At 48.3% G+C, this 20414-nt stretch overlaps 1 protein-coding gene across 4 annotated transcripts in view; it reads right to left on the reverse strand.

Moving 5' to 3' along the window:
* GALC (galactosylceramidase) overlaps window positions 1-20414 on the reverse strand; it is a 250366-nt gene that overhangs the window by 191125 nt on the left and 38827 nt on the right. The window lies entirely within an intron of this gene.

The raw sequence follows: 20414 nt of genomic DNA on the forward strand, positions 1-20414 counted from the left end.
GATTAAAAAACACCCGTTTTTTTCCTTCATTCACTTGACTGTGGTAAGGGCCATTTACGTTTTTTGATTTTTTGCTGCCATGCACAGGTTCACAATACCTGCTTCAGAAAAGGCAAAAAAAATGCAAGAGATGTGTATTGTGACCACCACAGTACATTATATAAGATCTCCCTTGTTGTAATATGTTCTGTATGGGTAGCATTCTGGTAGTTACATCATAAATTATGAAAATCCTGTACAAAACTGCCTCTACGTCTACTTTCTGTAACAAACAACCCCCTTCTGTGACTCCTGTGGCTGTTAGTGCACAATTAAAGAAGGAAGTTGTCTATTTGCACAGAAGTTTGCTGTCATGCAACGGAGGGACTGCTCTTTGTGCATACGTTCTCATTACAGAATTATGAACAGGAAAAATAGCCACAGCTGAAAGCAGTTAGGGCATGTGGCACCAGGCACATCTATGCCTATTTCTAAAAGAAGGCGGGGGGTGTGACATAAAAGTAGCCAATCAGTGGAGCCAGGACTGCACCAATTTTATGTCTGCATGCACAGCCAAGATAACACACAAACACTCTCAGTGAGCTACAGATTATCCCACCACAGCATTTCTGCGTGCTGCAAAGTGAGGAGAAGGAGATTCCATTGGGTGCACATCAACCCACCTTTATGCTGTACACCTAGTTAGGTAGCACGACCGGTGGTGCAGACAGAGCGGAAACAGAACGAGCGAGATAGTCAGATGATTGCTGCAAACAGCCTAACAGTATTTTGACAATGTGCCAGCTCTATATGCCGTTCTAGAGTATTAACAACAAACTGATTGGCACCCCAGTATCATATGCATATCTTTGATTTGTGTTTGTGGTAAAGTAGATCGCATCTTCTTGGTGCTATGAGACAGCGTTCTGGTACCAGACATTTTTGTAAAACAGTTATAAACAAGCATTTACAATGCAATGGTCTCGGCATTATTAAAGGTAGAGCTATTGGCATTGCTCATGACATTTTTTTTCATTTTTTTTTAAAAACATAAATAAATGGTATTGTCATTTACAATGGCAATAGGTGAACATTAAAGAGTAGTAGAGAGTATTCGCGGACACAGAGCCGCTCACACACACACAGAGCCGCCCGCACGCACACACACAGAGCCGCCCGCACGCACACACACAGAGCCACGCACACAGAGCCGCGTGCACACACAGACAGAGCCGCGCGCACACACACAGAGCCGCCCGCACGCACACACACAGAGCCGCCCGCACGCACACACACAGAGCCACGCACACAGAGCCGCGCGCACACACGCACACAGAGCCGCGCGCACACACGCACACAGAGCCGCGCGCACACACGCACACAGACAGAGCCACGCACAGAGACAGAGCCATGCGCACCCACGCACACAGACAGAGCCACGCACACAGACAGAGCCACGCACACAGACAGAGCCACGCACACAGACAGAGCCACGCACACAGACAGAGCCACGCACACAGAGCGACGCACACAGAGCCACGCACAGAGCCATGCACACAGAGCCACGCACACACACAGACAGAGCCACGCACACAGACAGAGCCACGCACACACAGCCACGCACACAGAGCCACGCACACACACAGACAGAGCCACGTACACACACAGACAGAGCCACGCACACACACACACACAGACAGAGCCACAGACACAGAGGCACAGAAAAACCGGGATGACAAGCAGGGAACAGAGGCACAGAAAAATCGGGGGAACGAGGCACAGAAAAACCGGGGAACAGAGGCAGAGAAAAACCGGGGTGACAAGCAGCACAGCTTGTGCTTAGTAACCCAGTACAGAGTGCAGACACCCTGCTCTTTCAGATGTAAACACTTGCAACACCACAATCCTCATCCAGCAACGAAAGGCTGGTTGGAGAAAGAATACCACACCAGTATATCAGATGAAAGCAAGTACAATGCCACAATCCACGCATAGTAACTGAGCCGAGCTCTAAGGAGGAGGGACCCAGACCAGTAATCAGATGTAAGGTAGAAAACCACAATTGAATTGAACTTTGTGCAGGAACATGACACTAACATCCTAGATGTAAATATGTGCAGCAGCGCAATCTGCACTATCAGCGCTTGCATTCCAGATGTCAAAATAGGGAACGCCACAATGCCTGCATATCAGCTGTGTCGTGTCCAACATTGCTATTATAGACTGAGACTGCAGAGAGATGACCACATTAAATGTCAGATCCAGCTACAATCCCTGTATATTAAGCCAGTAGAACTCTGCAGAACGCGGACCACACTATCCTTTCCAATCCTTGAACAGGCAGGAGCTATGCGCAGAAAAATGTACAACACAGCAATCCCTTTATTATAGCAGATCAGGGACCCTTTAATAATTGGAGATTAGTGGCGCCTGCAAAAAGTGACCACAAAGAAGATTCTTATATGTACAGAATCACAAACCGTGTGCAGGGACAGACCAGTTGTGTCTGCAGAAGGGTAGGAAGATGTGCACAATGGATATGTACATTTGCAATGCCAAAAACCCCATTGAGTAAGCGCGAAGTACACACACCACGTCCGACTTGTAACCTAAAGACAGAGTGGAACGGGTGTACACCAAACACACACACACAAATGAGAAACCCCGTCCGCCCATAAACAAATGACAGAGCGGTACTGTTGTAATCTCCCCTCTGGTTCTGGCCTTCCATCCTTTCCCCCCTGTGGCCATACCCCCAGTGGTTTGTTCCTAGAACCTTCAGACGAAGGCTGCATTAGAATGTTGACTGAATGTTTGTTCCCCTTTGGCACTGGAGGCACTGAACTGCTTTATACTGGTGACAATAAACAAAGGTGTTAACTAGAAGCTGTTTGTGATTTATTACCACAATTTGGCGACAGAGGACGGGATGCTGTGTCAGGGACAGCGTGGTACCTTCCCCTGAAGGTATTAATTATTGCCAGAGGGCGGGAGTTTTGAAGAAGTTACTCTTCATCTTAAACGTGAGCGACGAGCTCCGGTATTTCAAGGACTTTTATTGCCACAAATTTAAAGGAGCTCCTTCCTATGCGGTCTTGGGTTTGGATTGGTGGTTACTTTAATCATCTGTGGTGCGGCCACCAACCTTTCCGGAAGTTCATAGGAGCCTGGCCGTAGGACCGGAGACCTGCTCGAGAGTAATTACCGTAGGAGCAGTGCGGTGTGGTGTGGCCGGAATTCGAGTGTCAGGTCGGACACTGGGGCTGCGTGAGGAGGGACATTGTTTAAGGGGGACCTGTATTAGCGTTATTCCACAGGCTGAAAGGCGCAACCACCCCCAGGAGTGGAAGCTGTGAAGAGCCAGGTGAGGTGATTTGGTTACGTAAGGGGCAGCTGCGGAAACTCGTGTGTCAGGTCGGGCACAGGGGCGGCGAGTGTAGAGCTGCGGATGGTGTGTTAGCAGTGGTGTGGAGCTCGTGGCAACTCGTGTGTCAGGTCGGGCACAGTGGCGGCGTGTGGAGAGCTGCGGATGGGGTGTTTGTTCATCGGTGTAGTCATTGGAGCGAGAAAACGCGTTCGGAACCTCGTAAACGGCAGCGCAGCAATAGTCGTTAAAATGGACGCTTTGAGGCAAAGATTCCTGCTCCGGTCAATATTTACAAAAAAAAATAATTATTGGGAAGAAAGTCAAGTGGTTTTTACCTCATTCGGCGTTTCCCCGGCGGCGGACATACAAGCCTGGCTGACACCTCTCGCAGTCTCCTCCTCAGAGGAAGTTCCCGCCCGAGCAGTGAGCTGATTGACATACACGGCAAAATAAAAACATAGAAAGGGGGCTTTTAACTGATATCGGTCTGGTTATCCCAGGCAGCACTTTCCTCGAAATGGCTAGAAAGACGCAGACAAACACAAAACACAAAGACTGCAGCGCCCACCAACTTGAGAAATACCACATTTACGTCTTCGATTTTAAAACTGCTGAACATGTAAATGAAATGTTTTGCTTTACCGCAGCCGTGTGCTCGGAAATAGAAACGTGCCTTTAAAATTGTAAGCTTCAGAAAGCGGCAGCAACTACATTCGATGCAGGGTCGTAATTAGCAACACCCGTGGGCAGCACTTAACAAGCCCATTTACTTCGCCACCCCGGCAGCCCCTTCCTTCCATGGGCCAGCCTGGAAGCCGTAGATTTATCTGTGGCAGTGACGCATAGCACAAAAAAAAAAATTGCGCCCGCAAGCCTCCGAAATATTCGGATTCGGGGGCGTGTATTTGTTGTTCTGAGTGATGGATGACGTCACCGTCGAAAGAACAACAAAACTTACGCCCCCGAATCCGAAAGAGACGGGGCTTGTTTGGAGTGACTCCCTTCTCCTCCAATGGCTGGGCTCCGTTTAGGAAGCCAGCCAATGGAAGAGAATGGAGGAGAGAGGCAGGTTCAAGCCCCCTTAGTCAAAGTCATAAAATCTCCGACTTCCGGCTGGCAAGCCAGCCGTCGGTCCGAGACCTAAAAAGACCTGCAGCCTAGTCTTGTATGGCCATTAGGTCTCGCAGACCTGCGTTGCAGCGCGCATGCGCTGTTCGCTCTGAGAGGCTTCTTGTAATCAATTTCATTTTAGAAGTGGAGTGAAGGCTCTGCCCCTTGTTTTCATTGGCTTGCGTCATTGTTTATGCTAAACAATGTCTTTCCATTGTAAGTGAGGCTTTTTAGTCCCTGCTTGTTACCGCCCGCCCACCCGGACTGGATCTTTTGCTTGCGGCGTTATACTGTCTCCTTTAATTAGTCGGTAGGCACTGTTTTTTCATTCGCCTTTGGCAAGGGTGGCGCGTGTTTATTTTTGCACCGCACTTTCACTTGAAGTGAAAGCGCGATGCAAATATAAACAGGGGCTGCCTTTGCACAATGGCGAGAGCTTGTCTTTGATTTGCACTTGTCGTCGGTCTCTTGTGTCTCTATGGCATATTTTGGATATCACAGGCGCACCATGTTATGTAAGTGAAAGGCTGCGGCGCAAGAATAGGTGTTATTGAGCTTCTTGGGTCGTGTTTTTGTGAACGCGGATAGACCAAGCCTTAACAACTGACACCCACCCCTCCCCGCTCCCACCTCTTCTGTACGAGTGTTGGGAGTGGAGGGGTGGGAGGGAAAGCCTCTATCGCCTTCTAAGGGTGGTTACACATTTCGACCCCTGCATGTGCGCTGCTTCGCTCGACTTCGCAGCTCATTCCTGAGCGGTGAAGAGCTTGTCTGTCTGACTTGCACCGCAGTTGTGCCCATGGTCGGCCCCCTGCAAGCCTTCATTACACCTCACACAAGTGGAGAGCACCCCATCAGGCTCACAATAGACTGCTTTGCTTTGACATGTCCTATGATTCACATTAACGTTTCTTGCTGCTTGGTTCAGCAGAGTATTGTTTGTGCTTCCCTGTGCACCACCTGCAGAGCAGTCCTGGCCAGAGGGCAGCCTCTGTGCTCCCCAAAACATTCCCTGCATCGCAGCTCTGGCAGAGAGAAGCATCTATGCTTCCCTGCAAGTCAGTCCTAGACAAAGAACAGCCCCAATGATTCTCCTTGCACCTCAGTCCTAGACAGAGTGCAACCTTTGTGCTTCCCTATAACTCTCCTTGTGCCAGAGTCCTGCTCAGAGAACAGCCTTGGTGCTGGCGAGATGCAGACTCTGCGCATCCAAATGGCTCTCCTTCAACCTAATTCCTGAACAATCAGCTGCCTATGTACTTCATAATGACTCTGTTTCTCAGCTCTGTGCTTTTCAGTAACCCCTCTTTCAGTTCAGTGCTGGCAGAGAGCAGCCTCTGTGTTTCCCAGTGACTCTCCTGCAGCTCAACAAAAGGGGGCGGTCCATTACCACCCGCTTTTGTACCGCATTTGGCCGCCATAAGTGTGGCAGGATATGCTCAGACGTGAGTCCCTTGCTCACTTGCCACTGGATTCAAGCAAGCCGGGCTGAAGACGGCTGGAATGCCAGAAATTGGGCCTCGGAAGCTTGTTTCCGGTCCAGGGAAGGCATGGCTTGGCAGTTCGGGCTGGACTGTTCCCATGAGGCACAGGGTCAGACTAATTTGCATATAGCCATGTCTGAACTGGGGTGGCAGAGTGGGCTAAAGAACGGTGATGGATTAAACCCAGATCATTTGACTGGGTGTGAGTGTTTGATTGGTTCCGATGCTCCGTCCATTACCACCCGCTTTTCTCCTGCAGCTCAGTCCTTGCCGAGAGCAGCCACTGTGCTTCCCAGAGAGCCTCATGCAGCTCAGTCCTTGCAGAGAGCAGCCACTGTGCCTCCCAGTGACACCCCTTTCAGCTCCATCCAGGAAGAGATCAGCCTCTGTGCTTCCCAGTGACACTCCTTTCAGCTCCGTCCAGGAATTGAGCGGCCTCTGTGCTTCCCAGCGACTCTCCTGAAGCTCGGTACTGATAAGAAACAGTATAAAATGAATTGCAGATAGAACAGCGGAGACTTCCTAATGCATGTTCTAACCCACTTACAGTACGTTTCTAAATGTCTATGTGGAATTGAAGTAAAATGAATGGAAAGGATTTTTTAAATTTGATTTGGACTTTATTTTGACTTTTTTTGTTCTCGTCTACTGAATGCATTAATTGATGGAAAGGGTTTGCTTTCCCCCGCCCATATTTTTCATTGGCGTGTGCCTTTGTCCTTCATAAATGCGGTCTTCTGATTCCTAAATAGGCTTGTGATGCAGCGTTATATTTAGTCATTTCTGCCACAACCTTCCGGCTTCACAGCACAGTAACTCATAGGTGCTATTGAACTACAACACAGCAAGGCACGTGCTATCGACTTCGGAAGAATAAGTGTCTGATTTGCCCAACTTCAGATTCACACATGTAGGCTGCACAAAGCTCTCAGCAGCAGATGCATACATCTGTTGGCCTATTACTTCATGGTTTTAGAGTTAGAACTTTATAAAAGGAGGGGTGCAAATCTGCCTGTACTTTAAATGTTAAACAGCCTTTTTATCATGGTCTGGAGTGACATCGCAGCGATCACCAAAAAATTATGTGTGCATCAAGAGAGAGGGGCTTTCCCTTCGCCCACAAGTTTGGAGGCGGAAGTGCATTTTCTGATTGTGCAGAAGTTGTGTGTTTCAACTAAAAGGTGCTTTTCCTCCATGCAGCAGTGATCATTTTGTTTATTTAGCCAGCTGTCAATTCTCAAAGTCAGTGCTCAGATGCATGCATGTCATGTCACCCTGTTTGTAAAAACAAGCTACATAACGAGCCAGACTATAACCTCCATGGAATACAAGCAAAGAAAGAAAAAACGTTTTCTGTTTATTGTAGATGCAAGAAAACGATAAGCGCATGTTAGACTCCTCTCTACTCTACTATGCCCCACTATGCTTTATGCAAATGCTTTCTACCACACTCCACTATACACAATTGCACTCTTTGCCACTGCACTCTGTACAATTCCAGGATAGGCCACTGCACTGTACTTTGCATCACTCTACTCTGTGCCACTCTGCTTTGCAAAATTGCACTCCTTGGAAATGAACTCTATGCCAATCCACTCTAATCGTTACCACTTCACTCTACTCTACGCCATTACACTTTATACTGCTCCACTCTAAGCCACTGTCTTACAATCTGTGCCACTCCACTGCACTCCATTGCATCATGTGCAATGCCACTCTGTACCACTACACAACTTTACTCTACACCACTGCACTTACATCACATAGTTACTATACACATAATTATGTTGCACACCATGCCACATATTTACACTCCACAAATCCACGCGACACAATTATACAACTAACAATTCAAATCCAACCCACATATTTCTACTCAAACCACATACCTCCACTCCATAACACAAGGATAAAAGACACAGCCATTTACAACGCCAAGAGCTCTAACTCAAAACAATGTGAGACCTATAGCATTTCTAATGCTTGTCTTTTGGGGAGATTGCTTCCTGGTAGTACGGTTTTAAGTGATTAAGCAACACTCGAGAGTAGGTCAAAGGTTCAGGCCAGAATTACTAAAATTATGCTTCAGGGTTGCATCTATTTTGATGCAGCCCTGACGCTAAATGCATTTCGAGCATGACAAAACCTTTTGTGTGGCTTAGTAAAAAAAAAAAAACGTAAGGCAGCGCATAGCATTTCTTTGCACGGGGGAGTTGTTCCATGTGTGGAGCATGTATTTTCGCAGTGCATCCACTCAAGAATTTTGATGTAAACCCAGATTTACTAAAGTCTGTAAGCCTGGGTTGGTGCCAACATAGTGCATCTACTCAAAGCTGGCAGAATAAGGAGAAATATCTTAATTTCTCATTGTAACTTCCTTTTAGGTCGAGCCTAAGGCATTGCTTTAGCAATGCTTGTTGGCGAGATTACAGTAAGGCTTTCAAAAGTGTACCCAAACTGCGGATCGGGTACAGTGAATGTTAGCCGTGCGTGTGCACATCGAACACCATCGGCATCAGACTTCAAAGGAATCTGCTCCACCGCCCCGCCACGCAATGCCGCTTCCCCGCCCCCACCACGCAATGCCAAGAGCTTGTTGTAGAACATATGGCTTACTTTCCATTAGCATTGGCTTTGGTCCCCTGGCCCACTTTCCTCCCTGTCAACAATCGCCCAGCTCCACTGTGTTTCTCATTGTACAGCCCCACTCCACCCCCCGCGGCCCCCCAGTTCACTACACTCACTATTTTCCCCACCTCTCTCGCTTTTCATTCTCTCCTCTTTCTTCGGATCCACCCCTCCTCCTTCTCACAGCCATATTAATTTTTACCCCACCTCTTTACTTCATTTCTCCCCTTCCTCTCTCCCACCCCTTCCCGCTCCTTTTCTCTCCGTGGGACACCCTCACCCCTGTCCCCTGCTCCTTTCCTTTCCCCTTAGCCCCTGCCGCACTCCTCCACTCCCCTTCCCTCACCCCCGACCCCCCTCCCACCACTTGCTGCTCCAGCACATCTGTTTCAAATCTTCGAGCTCTGCCAGGGCTGGAGACAAACGCGCGCCTGTTTTCGAAACCTAAAAAGGAATTTTACCTCTTTACCGGATGTACTTTTTTTTTCTTTTTCAAATAAAAAATACCAATGTGTCTTAAACTCAAGAACCTTTCCAGGCTCCTCTTTTGGGAGATGTCCAAATGTTCGCCCGTGGAATGTTTCCTCAAGCTACTTTCACACAAAAAATGATCTTTTATTCTCAAAGCACAGTTTACAAACGCTGCGCAGACTTTCTCAAAAAACAACTGCAATGTCTGACAATAATTAATTAATGCTGTTTTTCTATAGCATCTGTATTGTTCTTTGAGGCAACTTCAGTGCGCTTTGAACGGTACATAAATTAGGCAAGAATTAACAGCGGGTGCACAAATTAGGCAAGAATTACCAGCGTGGGCACAAATTAGGCAAGAATTAACAGCGAGTGTCACTATATTTTTCTGTTTGTCAAATAAATTTACATCCTAGCACGAAACGTAGAAAGCAAACTAAACAGTGACATACTCTCTTTAGGAGTCTTGCTTTAGCACTTTGCTCTCTGCCTTTCTCTCTCCATCCTGTTGTTTTTCTCTCTGCGAATCTTTCTTTCTCTCTCGTCGTTCCCACTTTCGTATTTCTTTTTCCTTTCTTTTTCCCCGCTATCATTCGTTCTCACCCTTCCTCGGTCTTATTCTGGCTCTCTCATGATCCTTTTCTCTCTCACTTTTCCTCTCCTTTGTTCTTCCTCTTTTTCTTTGCATTTTAATTTTTTCTCTCAATATTTCCATCCTTTGTTATTTCTCCTTTTCTTTCTCCATCTCACTCCCTCCTTATGACTTTCTCTCTCACTCTCTCTTTATGCCAGTCTCATGTCGAGGAAGTTAGCAGGAATGATTTGGCTATTTCTGCTGCACATGTTCGGATCCGAGGGGGGAGGGTGTAAATCTACAGTGTACTAGAACATCCCTAGGCCATTCTCTCTCTGATCCTCCTGTTTCTAAGTATTACATTCTCTGACGTTACTATCATTCTCTGACGTTACTATAATTCTGTATGCTTTCTCACTGACGAGAACGTCAACATTTTTTCTTAAAACTTGCCAGCAAAATTAACCTTGCTTCCGTGCTTGATTCCATACGAGGCTGCCTCCTATATTCTAGCTTTCAATGTCACCTCAAGGTAATGGTGTCCTCTGGGTGCACCTGAAGTGTAAAAACGAATTTGATAGGTATTTGCCATCCTTATTTTGTAGCTATCTACCTCTTTGTGTGCTCAGAGGCATGCCTTGGCTACCTCATACCTCTCTCCCTAATGCAATTAATGGATGCCATTCTATCTTGTTCTGGTTCACCAGCAGATCCATACCCTCTTCAGATTTTCAAATTGGATTTCCATCTTATTGGATTTCCACGTTGGAGTCTCTTGAACCACTCTATCGAATTGGCGAGGGTTCCACCTTCTTAGCAACAGGCTCATGAACAGCCTTTATTAATACAAAAATAAATAAACTTTGACACTATAGTATCGGCCAATTACAGGCCTATATCTCTCTTTTGTTTCCTAATAAGATCTTGGAGAAAGCCATTGGTAGCCAATTGTCTGGCTTCTTGGAAGACCCTCATTTTTAGAACAAATCTCAATCGATTTTTAGGTGACACTGTAGCACGGAGAGGACACTGTTAGCAGTCTATCCATCGCCCTCACTCTATCCATCGCCCTCACTCTATCCATCGCCCTCACTCTATCCATCTATCCATCGCCCTCACTCTATCCATCTATCCATCGCCCTCACTCTATCCATCTATCCATCGCCCTCACTCTATCCATCTATCCATCGCCCTCACTCTATCCATCTATCCATCGCCCTCACTCTATCCATCTATCCATCGCCCTCACTCTATCCATCTATCCGTCGCCCTCACTCTATTCATCTATCCATCGCCCGCCCTCACTCTATCCATCTATCCGTCGCCCTCACTCTATCCGTCGCCCTCACTCTATCCGTCGCCCTCACTCTATCCGTCGCCCTCACTCTATCCGTCGCCCTCACTCTATCCGTCGCCCTCACTCTATCCGTCGCCCTCACTCTATCCGTCGCCCTCACTCTATCCGTCGCCCTCACTCTATCCGTCGCCCTCACTCTATCCGTCGCCCTCACTCTATCCGTCGCCCTCACTCTATCCGTCGCCCTCACTCTATCCGTCGCCCTCACTCTATCCGTCGCCCTCACTCTATCCGTCGCCCTCACTCTATCCGTCGCCCTCACTCTATCCGTCGCCCTCACTCTATCCGTCGCCCTCACTCTATCCATCTATCCATCGCCCGCCCTCACTCTATCCATCTATCCGTCGCCCTCACTCTATCCATCGCCCTCGCTCTATCCGTCGCCCTCGCTCTATCCGTCGCCCTCGCTCTATCCGTCGCCCTCGCTCTATCCGTCGCCCTCGCTCTATCCGTCGCCCTCGCTCTATCCGTCGCCCTCGCTCTATCCGTCGCCCTCGCTCTATCCGTCGCCCTCGCTCTATCCGTCGCCCTCGCTCTATCCGTCGCCCTCGCTCTATCCGTCGCCCTCACTCTATCCGTCGCCCTCACTCTATCCGTCGCCCTCACTCTATCCGTCGCCCTCACTCTATCCGTCGCCCTCACTCTATCCGTCGCCCTCACTCTATCCGTCGCCCTCACTCTATCCGTCGCCCTCACTCTATCCGTCGCCCTCACTCTATCCGTCGCCCTCACTCTATCCGTCGCCCTCACTCTATCCGTCGCCCTCACTCTATCCGTCGCCCTCACTCTATCCGTCGCCCTCACTCTATCCGTCGCCCTCACTCTATCCGTCGCCCTCACTCTATCCGTCGCCCTCACTCTATCCGTCGCCCTCACTCTATCCGTCGCCCTCACTCTATCCGTCGCCCTCACTCTATCCGTCGCCCTCACTCTATCCATCTATCCATCGCCCTCACTCTATCCATCTATCCATCGCCCTCACTCTATCCATCTCCCGCCCTCACTCACTCTATCCATCTATCCATCGCCCTCACTCTATCCATCTATCCGTCGCCCTCACTCTATCCATCTATCCATCGCCCTCACTCTATCCATCTATCCATCGCCCTCACTCTATCCATCTATCCATCGCCCTCACTCTATCCATCTCCCGCCCTCACTCACTCTATCCATCTATCCATCGCCCTCACTCTATCCATCTATCCGTCGCCCTCACTCTATCCATCTATCCGTCGCCCTCACTCTATCCGTCGCCCTCACTCTATCCATCTATCCGTCGCCCTCACTCTATCCATCTATCCATCGCCCTCACTCTATCCATCTATCCATCGCCCTCACTCTATCCATCTATCCATCGCCCTCACTCTATCCATCTATCCATCGCCCTCACTCTATCCATCGCCCGCCCTCACTCACTCTATCCATCGCCCTCACTCTATCCATCTATCCGTCGCCCTCACTCTATCCATCTATCCGTCGTCCTCACTCTATCCGTCGCCCTCACTCTATCCATCTATCCGTCGCCCTCACTCTATCCGTCGCCCTCACTCTATCCGTCGCCCTCACTCTATCCGTCGCCCTCACTCTATCCGTCGCCTATCGCCCTCACTCTATCCATCTATCGCCCTCACTCTATCCATCTATCGCCCTCACTCTATCTATCCATCTATCGCCCTCACTCTATCTATGCATCTATCGCCCTCACTCTATCTATCTATCTATCTATCACACTCACTCTATCTATCTATCGCATCACCACAACATCACTGAGCACCACCACAGCATCACTCAGGAGCACCACAACATCACTATGCGCTACCACAGCACCACTGAATGCCACAGCATCACTCGTCGCCACCACAACATCACTCAGCGCCATCAGGATCATTATGGCGGGGGATTTTAATACTGTCTTGGATTATAAGTTAGATCGATCGGAAAAGAGTAGGGCTATGGTGAATCCTAAAATGTCGAATAGAGTTAAGATGATGATCTCCCAGCTAGACTTATGTGATATTTGGAGATTTAGGTCTGGCCAGCAACTTGGGTTTACATTTTATAATAAAAAATGTAACTATAAATCTCGCATTGATTACTTTTTGTTGGATTCTAGGCTGGTCGATTTTGTGACCCATGTGGGTCATGTTGGAGTGCATCTTTCGGATCACTCAGCCATTATACTGTGGCTGGAAATAAAGGACGGCATATCGGGTTCAACTTGGAGGTTAAATCGTACGGTCCTCTATGACCAGGAAGCACTAGAGGTTTTGAATGAGGAAACCAAAGTATTTCTTGATATATATATCGGATGAGTTTAGGGACGTTTTAAATCAGCAAATATCTCAGTCTGAGGTTGAAGGGGCTATTAAAGGGGGAAAAAGAGGTAAAGCACCAGGGCCAGATGGTCTTCCGGCCGAAGTCTATAAATCGATGGTAGGCATATTGTCACCAGTTATTTAATCAGATTTTTTTGGGTAAGGATTCTTTGCCTCCTTCGTGGAATGAGGCAAACATTATACTAATACCGAAGCCATGGAAGTCACCGAAGTATATGGATTCATATAGGCCTATATCGTTACTTAATTGTGATTATAAATGGTTTGCAAAAATTATGCCCGATAGACCGAGTGTTGTTATCTCACAGTTAATTCACAAAGACCAAAAAGGCTTTATAAAGGGTAAATATTTGAAAGAATTAACCTTTTCACTTATTGGTACTATAGATATGGCCTCGGCCCACGATCTTCCTTTGATCGTGTAAATTCGGCATATTTACAGGCTTTGATAAAACATCTCAATTTAGGCCAGTACTTTAGTAAATATCTTGCATCTATATATCACTCCCCTACGTCTAGAGTGTTAGTAAATGGGATACTAACCCAGCCAGTCCCAATTATGCGGGGGACCAGACAAGGGTGCCCCCTGTCACCACTTTTATTCGATTTATATATAGAACCCCTAGCATGTAAGATAAGAGCTGTAGAAAATATTGCTCCGTTTGAATTTGATGGTTGGTCCAAAAAGATTGGGCTATACGCCGATGACAAATATTTATACCCCTAATTTACAGCAGTCAATGGAGTGCCTTTTAGAATTGACCAAGGAGTTCGGGGCTGTTTCAGGCTATGCTATAAATCAAGACAAAACATAAGTTATGGCTTGTTGAGGGAATTGTTTGCAAGAGCGAGATGAGCTATCTTGGGGTCAGGATAACGCAGGACATCAGGGATCTCACCAAAGTCAACTTTCTTAAGCGAAAAAAGGAGATAAGTGCTAGTTTAGGAGGGTGGGCACATCTTCCGCTGTCTATGTTTGGCCGGAGGAACTTGGTGAAAATGATGATTTTGCCAAAGATAACGTTTTTCTTCGAAACAGTTCCTTTGATATTCAAGAAAGAGTGGTTTGTAATACTACAGAGCGAGATTAGTTCCTTCTTATGGGCTTCAAAAGGGCTGCGCCTCTCTTGGAAGAAGCTTAGGAGAAAACTTGTGAAGGGAGTTTTAGCGGTGCTGGACTTTCAAATTTATTCATAGGCCTTCCTGTTGAAAAACTGTAGAATGTTGTTCGATACCCCGACAAATTCGGTTATTGAGAAAATGTTTTGTGCAATGCTCAGAAAGAATAATTTTAATGAGCATGGCTTCTTATATAAGTTTGCTGATCCGAAATTCTTTAAAAAGGTTAGGTTAAAGGTGTTAAGAGATTTAGCAGAGCTGTGGTTCAGAATTAGGAAAGCATTACAAATTCCATATTATAGCTACACAGCTCTGATGTGGGACGCACCAGGGTCTCCCCACTGGTCAAAGGATGCATTGGCTCGACCACTAAAAGAGGTGGGCCCCCAGAGATGGAAGGATTTATTTCCTGATGAATGAAAAATTGATTTCTTGGGGACTCTGCGAACAAGAATGGAGTCGGAGCTTCTCCAGGTTTAAATATTTGCAAATTCAGAGCTGGTCAATGGAAATGGAAAATCAAATCGGAAGCTATAATGAGTTCGTGGAGAAGCTTTTTTCAGACTGTCTATTTAAAAAAATAAGTTGCATTGTGGTATTGGCTGATGCTTGAGATGGAGGACGGCCCCTTTAAGCTGCCCGAGACCTTGTGGGGAGATTGCTTGCCGGAGATCGCAACAGAAGACCAATGGCAAGTAACAATGTATATGCTCTATAAAATAGTGAAACCTGCAAATTTAAGGTGGAATCATTTTTTTACGATTCACAGGGCGTACTGGTCCCCTCGAAGACTTTCTAAATTCAGCGCAGGTGGTGTCCCCCAAGTGTAAGAGTCCTAAGGAAGATGACCTGCACATGTTTCTGCTATGTCCGAAGATAAGAGAATTTTGGGAGGCCGTGAGTAGCGGTCTGTCAAAAGCCCTAGGCCTGCAGATCAAGGTAAGCCTTGAGCTAGTTATATCTGGAAGAATGGATTTGCAAGGTAAGGGTACAGATGATAATGCTAACCTCATTTTTTATGCTGTACTTTTGGCACGGAGAGAGATTTGTAAATTATGGGTTTCACCGGCCCCCCACAACAGAACTGGACTGGCTACGAGCTATGAGATTTACTGCTAAGTGGGATATTTCGGATCAGACTAAAAAAAGATATAGACTTTGGACTCCATTTTTGTTGTGTTTTGGGTGAGGGAAAAGGCCTTTTCTGTTTTTGGTTAAACTACAAATCCAATGATTAAGCCTTTGCCTAGCTCGGCTGGTTGAAGTCTTTCCAGGCAGAGTGAAGATTTGCGGTAAGGGTGGACATGCTCTGGAGGAAGACTCTCTGTTCTATTCACATACTGGGTCATGCCCGGAGGAGTGTCTTATTTCTAAATAGCGTTGCACAAGCCCTTTTCCTGCACAGCCAGTGAATGAAGTAAAAAGCCTAAGGGTGGTTTCGTTGAGTAATGGGCGGCGAGAAGGCAAATGAGGATACAAAAATAAAAAATAAAAATAAATGGCATTGTCATTTGTACTGGCATTAGCTTTGTTTTTTGCATATGTGATAACTATTGCATTAGCAGAGAGTGAGGTAGTGAGATAGAGAGAGCGAGTGAGGTATTGAAATAGAGAGAGTGAGGTAGTGGAGAGAGTGAGGTAGATAGAGAGTGAGGTAGTAAAGAGTGAGGTAGTGAGGGAGAGGGATGTTGTGAGGTAGTGTGATATAAGCATAGAGTGATGTTGTGATGTAGTGAAGGGATGGTGTAGTGAGAGACTGAAGAGAGTGCACCAGTGAAGGGATGGTGCAGGGAGAGGCTGAGGAGAGAGTGCAGCAGTGAAGGGATGGTGTAGTGAGAGACTGAGGAGAGTGCATCAGTGAATGGACGGTGCAGGGAGAGGCTGAGCAGAGAGTGCAGCAGTGAAGGGATGGTGCAGGGAGAGGCTGAGGAGAGTGCAGCAGTGAAGGGACGATGCAATGGGGGGCTGATCAGAGAGTGCATCAGTGAAGGGACGGTGCAAGGAGAGGCTGAGGAGAGAGTGCAGCAATAAAGGGACGGTGCAGGGAGAGGCTGAGGAGAGAGTGCATCAATGAAGGGCCGGTGCAGGGAGAGGCTGAGGAGAGAGTGCATCAGTGAAGGGATGGTGCAGGGAGAGGCTGAGAGAGTGCAGCAGTGAAGGGATGGTGCCATAAGAGACTGAGGAGAGAGTGCAGCAGTGAGTGATGGTGCAGTAGAGGGGTGAGGGCTGCAGCCTGGATGGGGGGGGGGGCTGAGCAGAGAGTGCAGCAGTGAGCCAGGGGGCAGGGGAGCAAGCACAGCCAGGGGGCAGGGGGAGCAAGCACAGCCAGGTGGCAGGGGGGAGCAAGCACAGCCAGGTGGCAGGGGGAGCAAGCACAGCCAGGTGGCAGGGGATCAAGCACCAACATTCTCCTTTGACTTATTGCCTGCGTGTACATAAAGCAAGACGTGAATAGTACACATCTTATGCCCGGGGGGCTGAGTGTGCTCAAGAAATCAGCAATGCTGCCTACTAGGTGACCAGGGACATATTGAACGCAAGACAAACCTTTTCGCACCAAGGAACAGAAAGTCAACTGCCACCGTCATTAAAACCCCCCAAATGGCGATGTCCAGTGCTGCTGTGTAATAATAAAAGAGCAAATACATCGCTTTAGATACTTGCACATGTGCCAACCGTGAATACGTAACCTTTGTTGAACATTTATTAATAGCTAAATGGGCCCCACTGTATGGGTAAAAAGCGTTTTTTTAAAAAAAACAACACTTAAATCAGCATTAAATACATAACATCTATCAATAGCTAAATGGGCCCCCGTAAAGGTAAACCGTTTTTTTTTCATGAACACATAAATCCGCTTTATATAACACGCAGGCTAAATATAAGGATGTGCCACAAAGAGGGTAAAAGATTACCTCGCACCCGTCCCCAACTAGATAAGGTGCCACAAGATGATACAGAACAGGGGAGGGGCCCTAGAATCTTGTTCTTGGCCTGGCATGTCACGAGACCAGTAGTTGGGCGCCTCTGATTTTTCTGCTCCTGCAGCCAGACGAGTGTGAACAGATTTACGAACCAAGAGCAAGGACATATCCTAGAAATAAAAGGGCTACAGTTTTGCGTTATCCAAGTGCCTGAAAATGCCAGTACTCAACAACGTACAAATGCAGAACAGTTACTAAGAAAATACATGGAATTACATTATTAAACCCAGTATCATACTGGTTAATTAAATTGCTTTCTTATAACTTATGTAGCTGGCCCTGCTTAGGAACACATTAATCTGCATTCCACTGTCGACTCTCTCCACTAACAGAAACACAAACCAAATTTGCTGAAATCTGCTGGGACAGCTGGTGAAACTGGGACTGTCCCGGCAAAACAGGACGCCAGGACACCATGTAGCTGGCCCTGCTTAGGAACACAAATCTGCATTCCACTGTCGACTCTCTCCACTAACAGAAACACAAACCAAATTTGCTGAAATCTGCTGGGACAGCTGGTGAAACTGGGACTGTCCCGGCAAAACAGGATGCCAGGACACCATAATCCAGACCTATCACACAACAAGTAACAGAAACACCGAAATGAAGCCAGACCTATTCGCTATGTTTGTGCATATTAGCAGTATCAAACAAAAGAGTTATTATAATATTGTTTTGAATACTTAAACCTGGATGAACCCCCGGCCACGCGGCAGGAAGTCGCAGCATGCGTCCCCCGAACGGCACGCCCTAGACACACCGCCCCAGATGAAGGCACCAAAAAACCCAGGCTTCGCCTGACTCCACGATCGCGTCCCTGCCCCCCCACCCCCCCTCCTACCCCTCGCAGCAGCGCCTGTAATCACTCTGTCCTCCTATAATGCACTGTTTGCTACCTCTTGTATCATGTCTGCTCACAAACGTCACCACTACCTCATGTAACTATCGTGGCAAGAGAGCACCTTGCACCGCTCCCGGCGCACATATTGTGGTACGTAGAGGGGCATTTAATGAAAGGCGGTGCGTGTCGTAGCAAGGGAGCGACTCGCACCGCTCCCGGCTACAGCGTACGCTCGATCCTAAAGGGAGGTGAGTGGACCCACATGCGCCCTCACAGAACTGCACCTCCCCCGGGGCCGTCGACACTCCGACCCAGCAAAGAGAGTTGCCAGGTATCAGGGCACACACTAGCCTGCATGCAGAGAGACGGCCGCGCCATGGCCATGTCGCCCGACCCCAGCCATGTCGCCCGACCCCACCCGGTCCTCACACACCAGTGCGACGCCCGCCCGGGGAGCGCCACCCCCAGCCCTACCAACACCCCCATGGAACTCCGCATGCAGAACCCACAGCCCCGCCACAGCGGACCCCAGGTCCCCGCTACCCTAGCGTACCCCCTCGCCGCCCACGATTCCCAAGCCAACACGAACAGAAGGGAACACCAAAGCAATCCCGCCAAACCGGATCCCGAGCCCGGCAACCCCGACGGACCCGCACGCTTCACCCACCCCCCGCAAGACCAGACCCACTCCTTCCCCCCCTAGACAAAACATCCCAAAACAGAAGACCAGAGCTGCACCCACAGCCCCGCATAAAACGGACCCCAGACCCCGCAGCCCTGACGGACCCACACGCAGGCTTGACACGAAAACGGGAGCCAGGAGGGAAACAGGACCCGGGAGGGGGGAGGGTCACAACGACTCACCTAATGAAAAACCGCGCCGGGGCAGCATAGCTCGTCCGGGGCAAGGGGGGAGAGAGGCCATTTTGCAAAACTCAGTAATGCCTGGAAGACAGACAGGCAAGAGAATATGTTCAAAGCAGGAGCACGGGGAGAACTCCCGTCCGCTTCCTGCCTGGCCCACTATACTTCAGGGTCGCAGCAGCGCGGCCCTACAACAGTACAGCGGCCGACCTAATTAGCGGGAGGAGGGTGGTAACAAACACGGGCAGCGGGAGGGGGGGCGGGGAAAAGACACGGCGAGGAAGAATACAACGGCCGACCTTAATCAGCGGGAGGAGGGCGGAAACCGAGACAGACAGCAGGAAACGAGGACAGCAGCCTACCTCATCTGAAGGAGACTTAAAATGGCGGTCACAAGCTTTTTGCAAAACTCAGTAATGCCTGGAAGACAGACAGGCAAGAGAATATGTTCAAAGCAGGAGCACGGGGAGAACTCCCGTCCGCTTCCTGCCTGGCCCACTATACTTCAGGGTCGCAGCAGCGCGGCCCTACAACAGTACAGCGGCCGACCTAATTAGCGGGAGGAGGGTGGTAACAAACACGGACAGCGGGAGGGGGGGCGGGGAAAAGACACGGCGAGGAAGAATACAACGGCCGACCTTAATCAGCGGGAGGAGGGCGGAAACCGAGACAGACAGCAGGAAACGAGGACAGCAGCCTACCTCATCTGAAGGAGACTTAAAATGGCGGTCACAAGCTTTAGAAATTTTTCGGAATTGGGGGCGTGTTTGCTGTTCTGAGTGACGGAAGACGTCACTGTCTAAAGAACAGCAAAAATGACGCCCCCAAATCCGAAAAAGACGGGGCTTGTTTGGAGGGACGGCTCTCTCCTCCAATGGCTGGCCTCCTTTTAGGAAGCCAGCCAATGGAGGTGAGACGGGCGAGGGAGGCGGGTTCCAGATCCCTACTAAGTACCATACGATCTCCTCCCGGAAATGCTGGCAAGCCAGCATTTCCGGTCCTCGACCGAAAAATCACTCAGCGCCACCACAGCATCAATATGTGCAACCATTCAACAACAACTGGTTCAAATATGTTCTCTCAATGTCTCAAGCATAATTACAAATGTCACAAAAAGATGTTAATATTTCACTTCTGTTCTTGGATTTTCGTCACAATAAAATACACTGAACATAATCTTCACAAAAGTTATTTACAAAGGTTTAAGCTATTGCCATTATAAATTACAATAACTTTTATTTAAGTATTAATTATTTTAAAAAATTAAAATCCATTGTTATTTGTAATGTCAATACATCTA

This window comes from Lissotriton vulgaris, chromosome 9, assembly GCF_964263255.1.
Source record: "Lissotriton vulgaris chromosome 9, aLisVul1.2, whole genome shotgun sequence".
In the NCBI taxonomy this organism is placed as follows: domain Eukaryota; kingdom Metazoa; phylum Chordata; class Amphibia; order Caudata; family Salamandridae; genus Lissotriton; species Lissotriton vulgaris.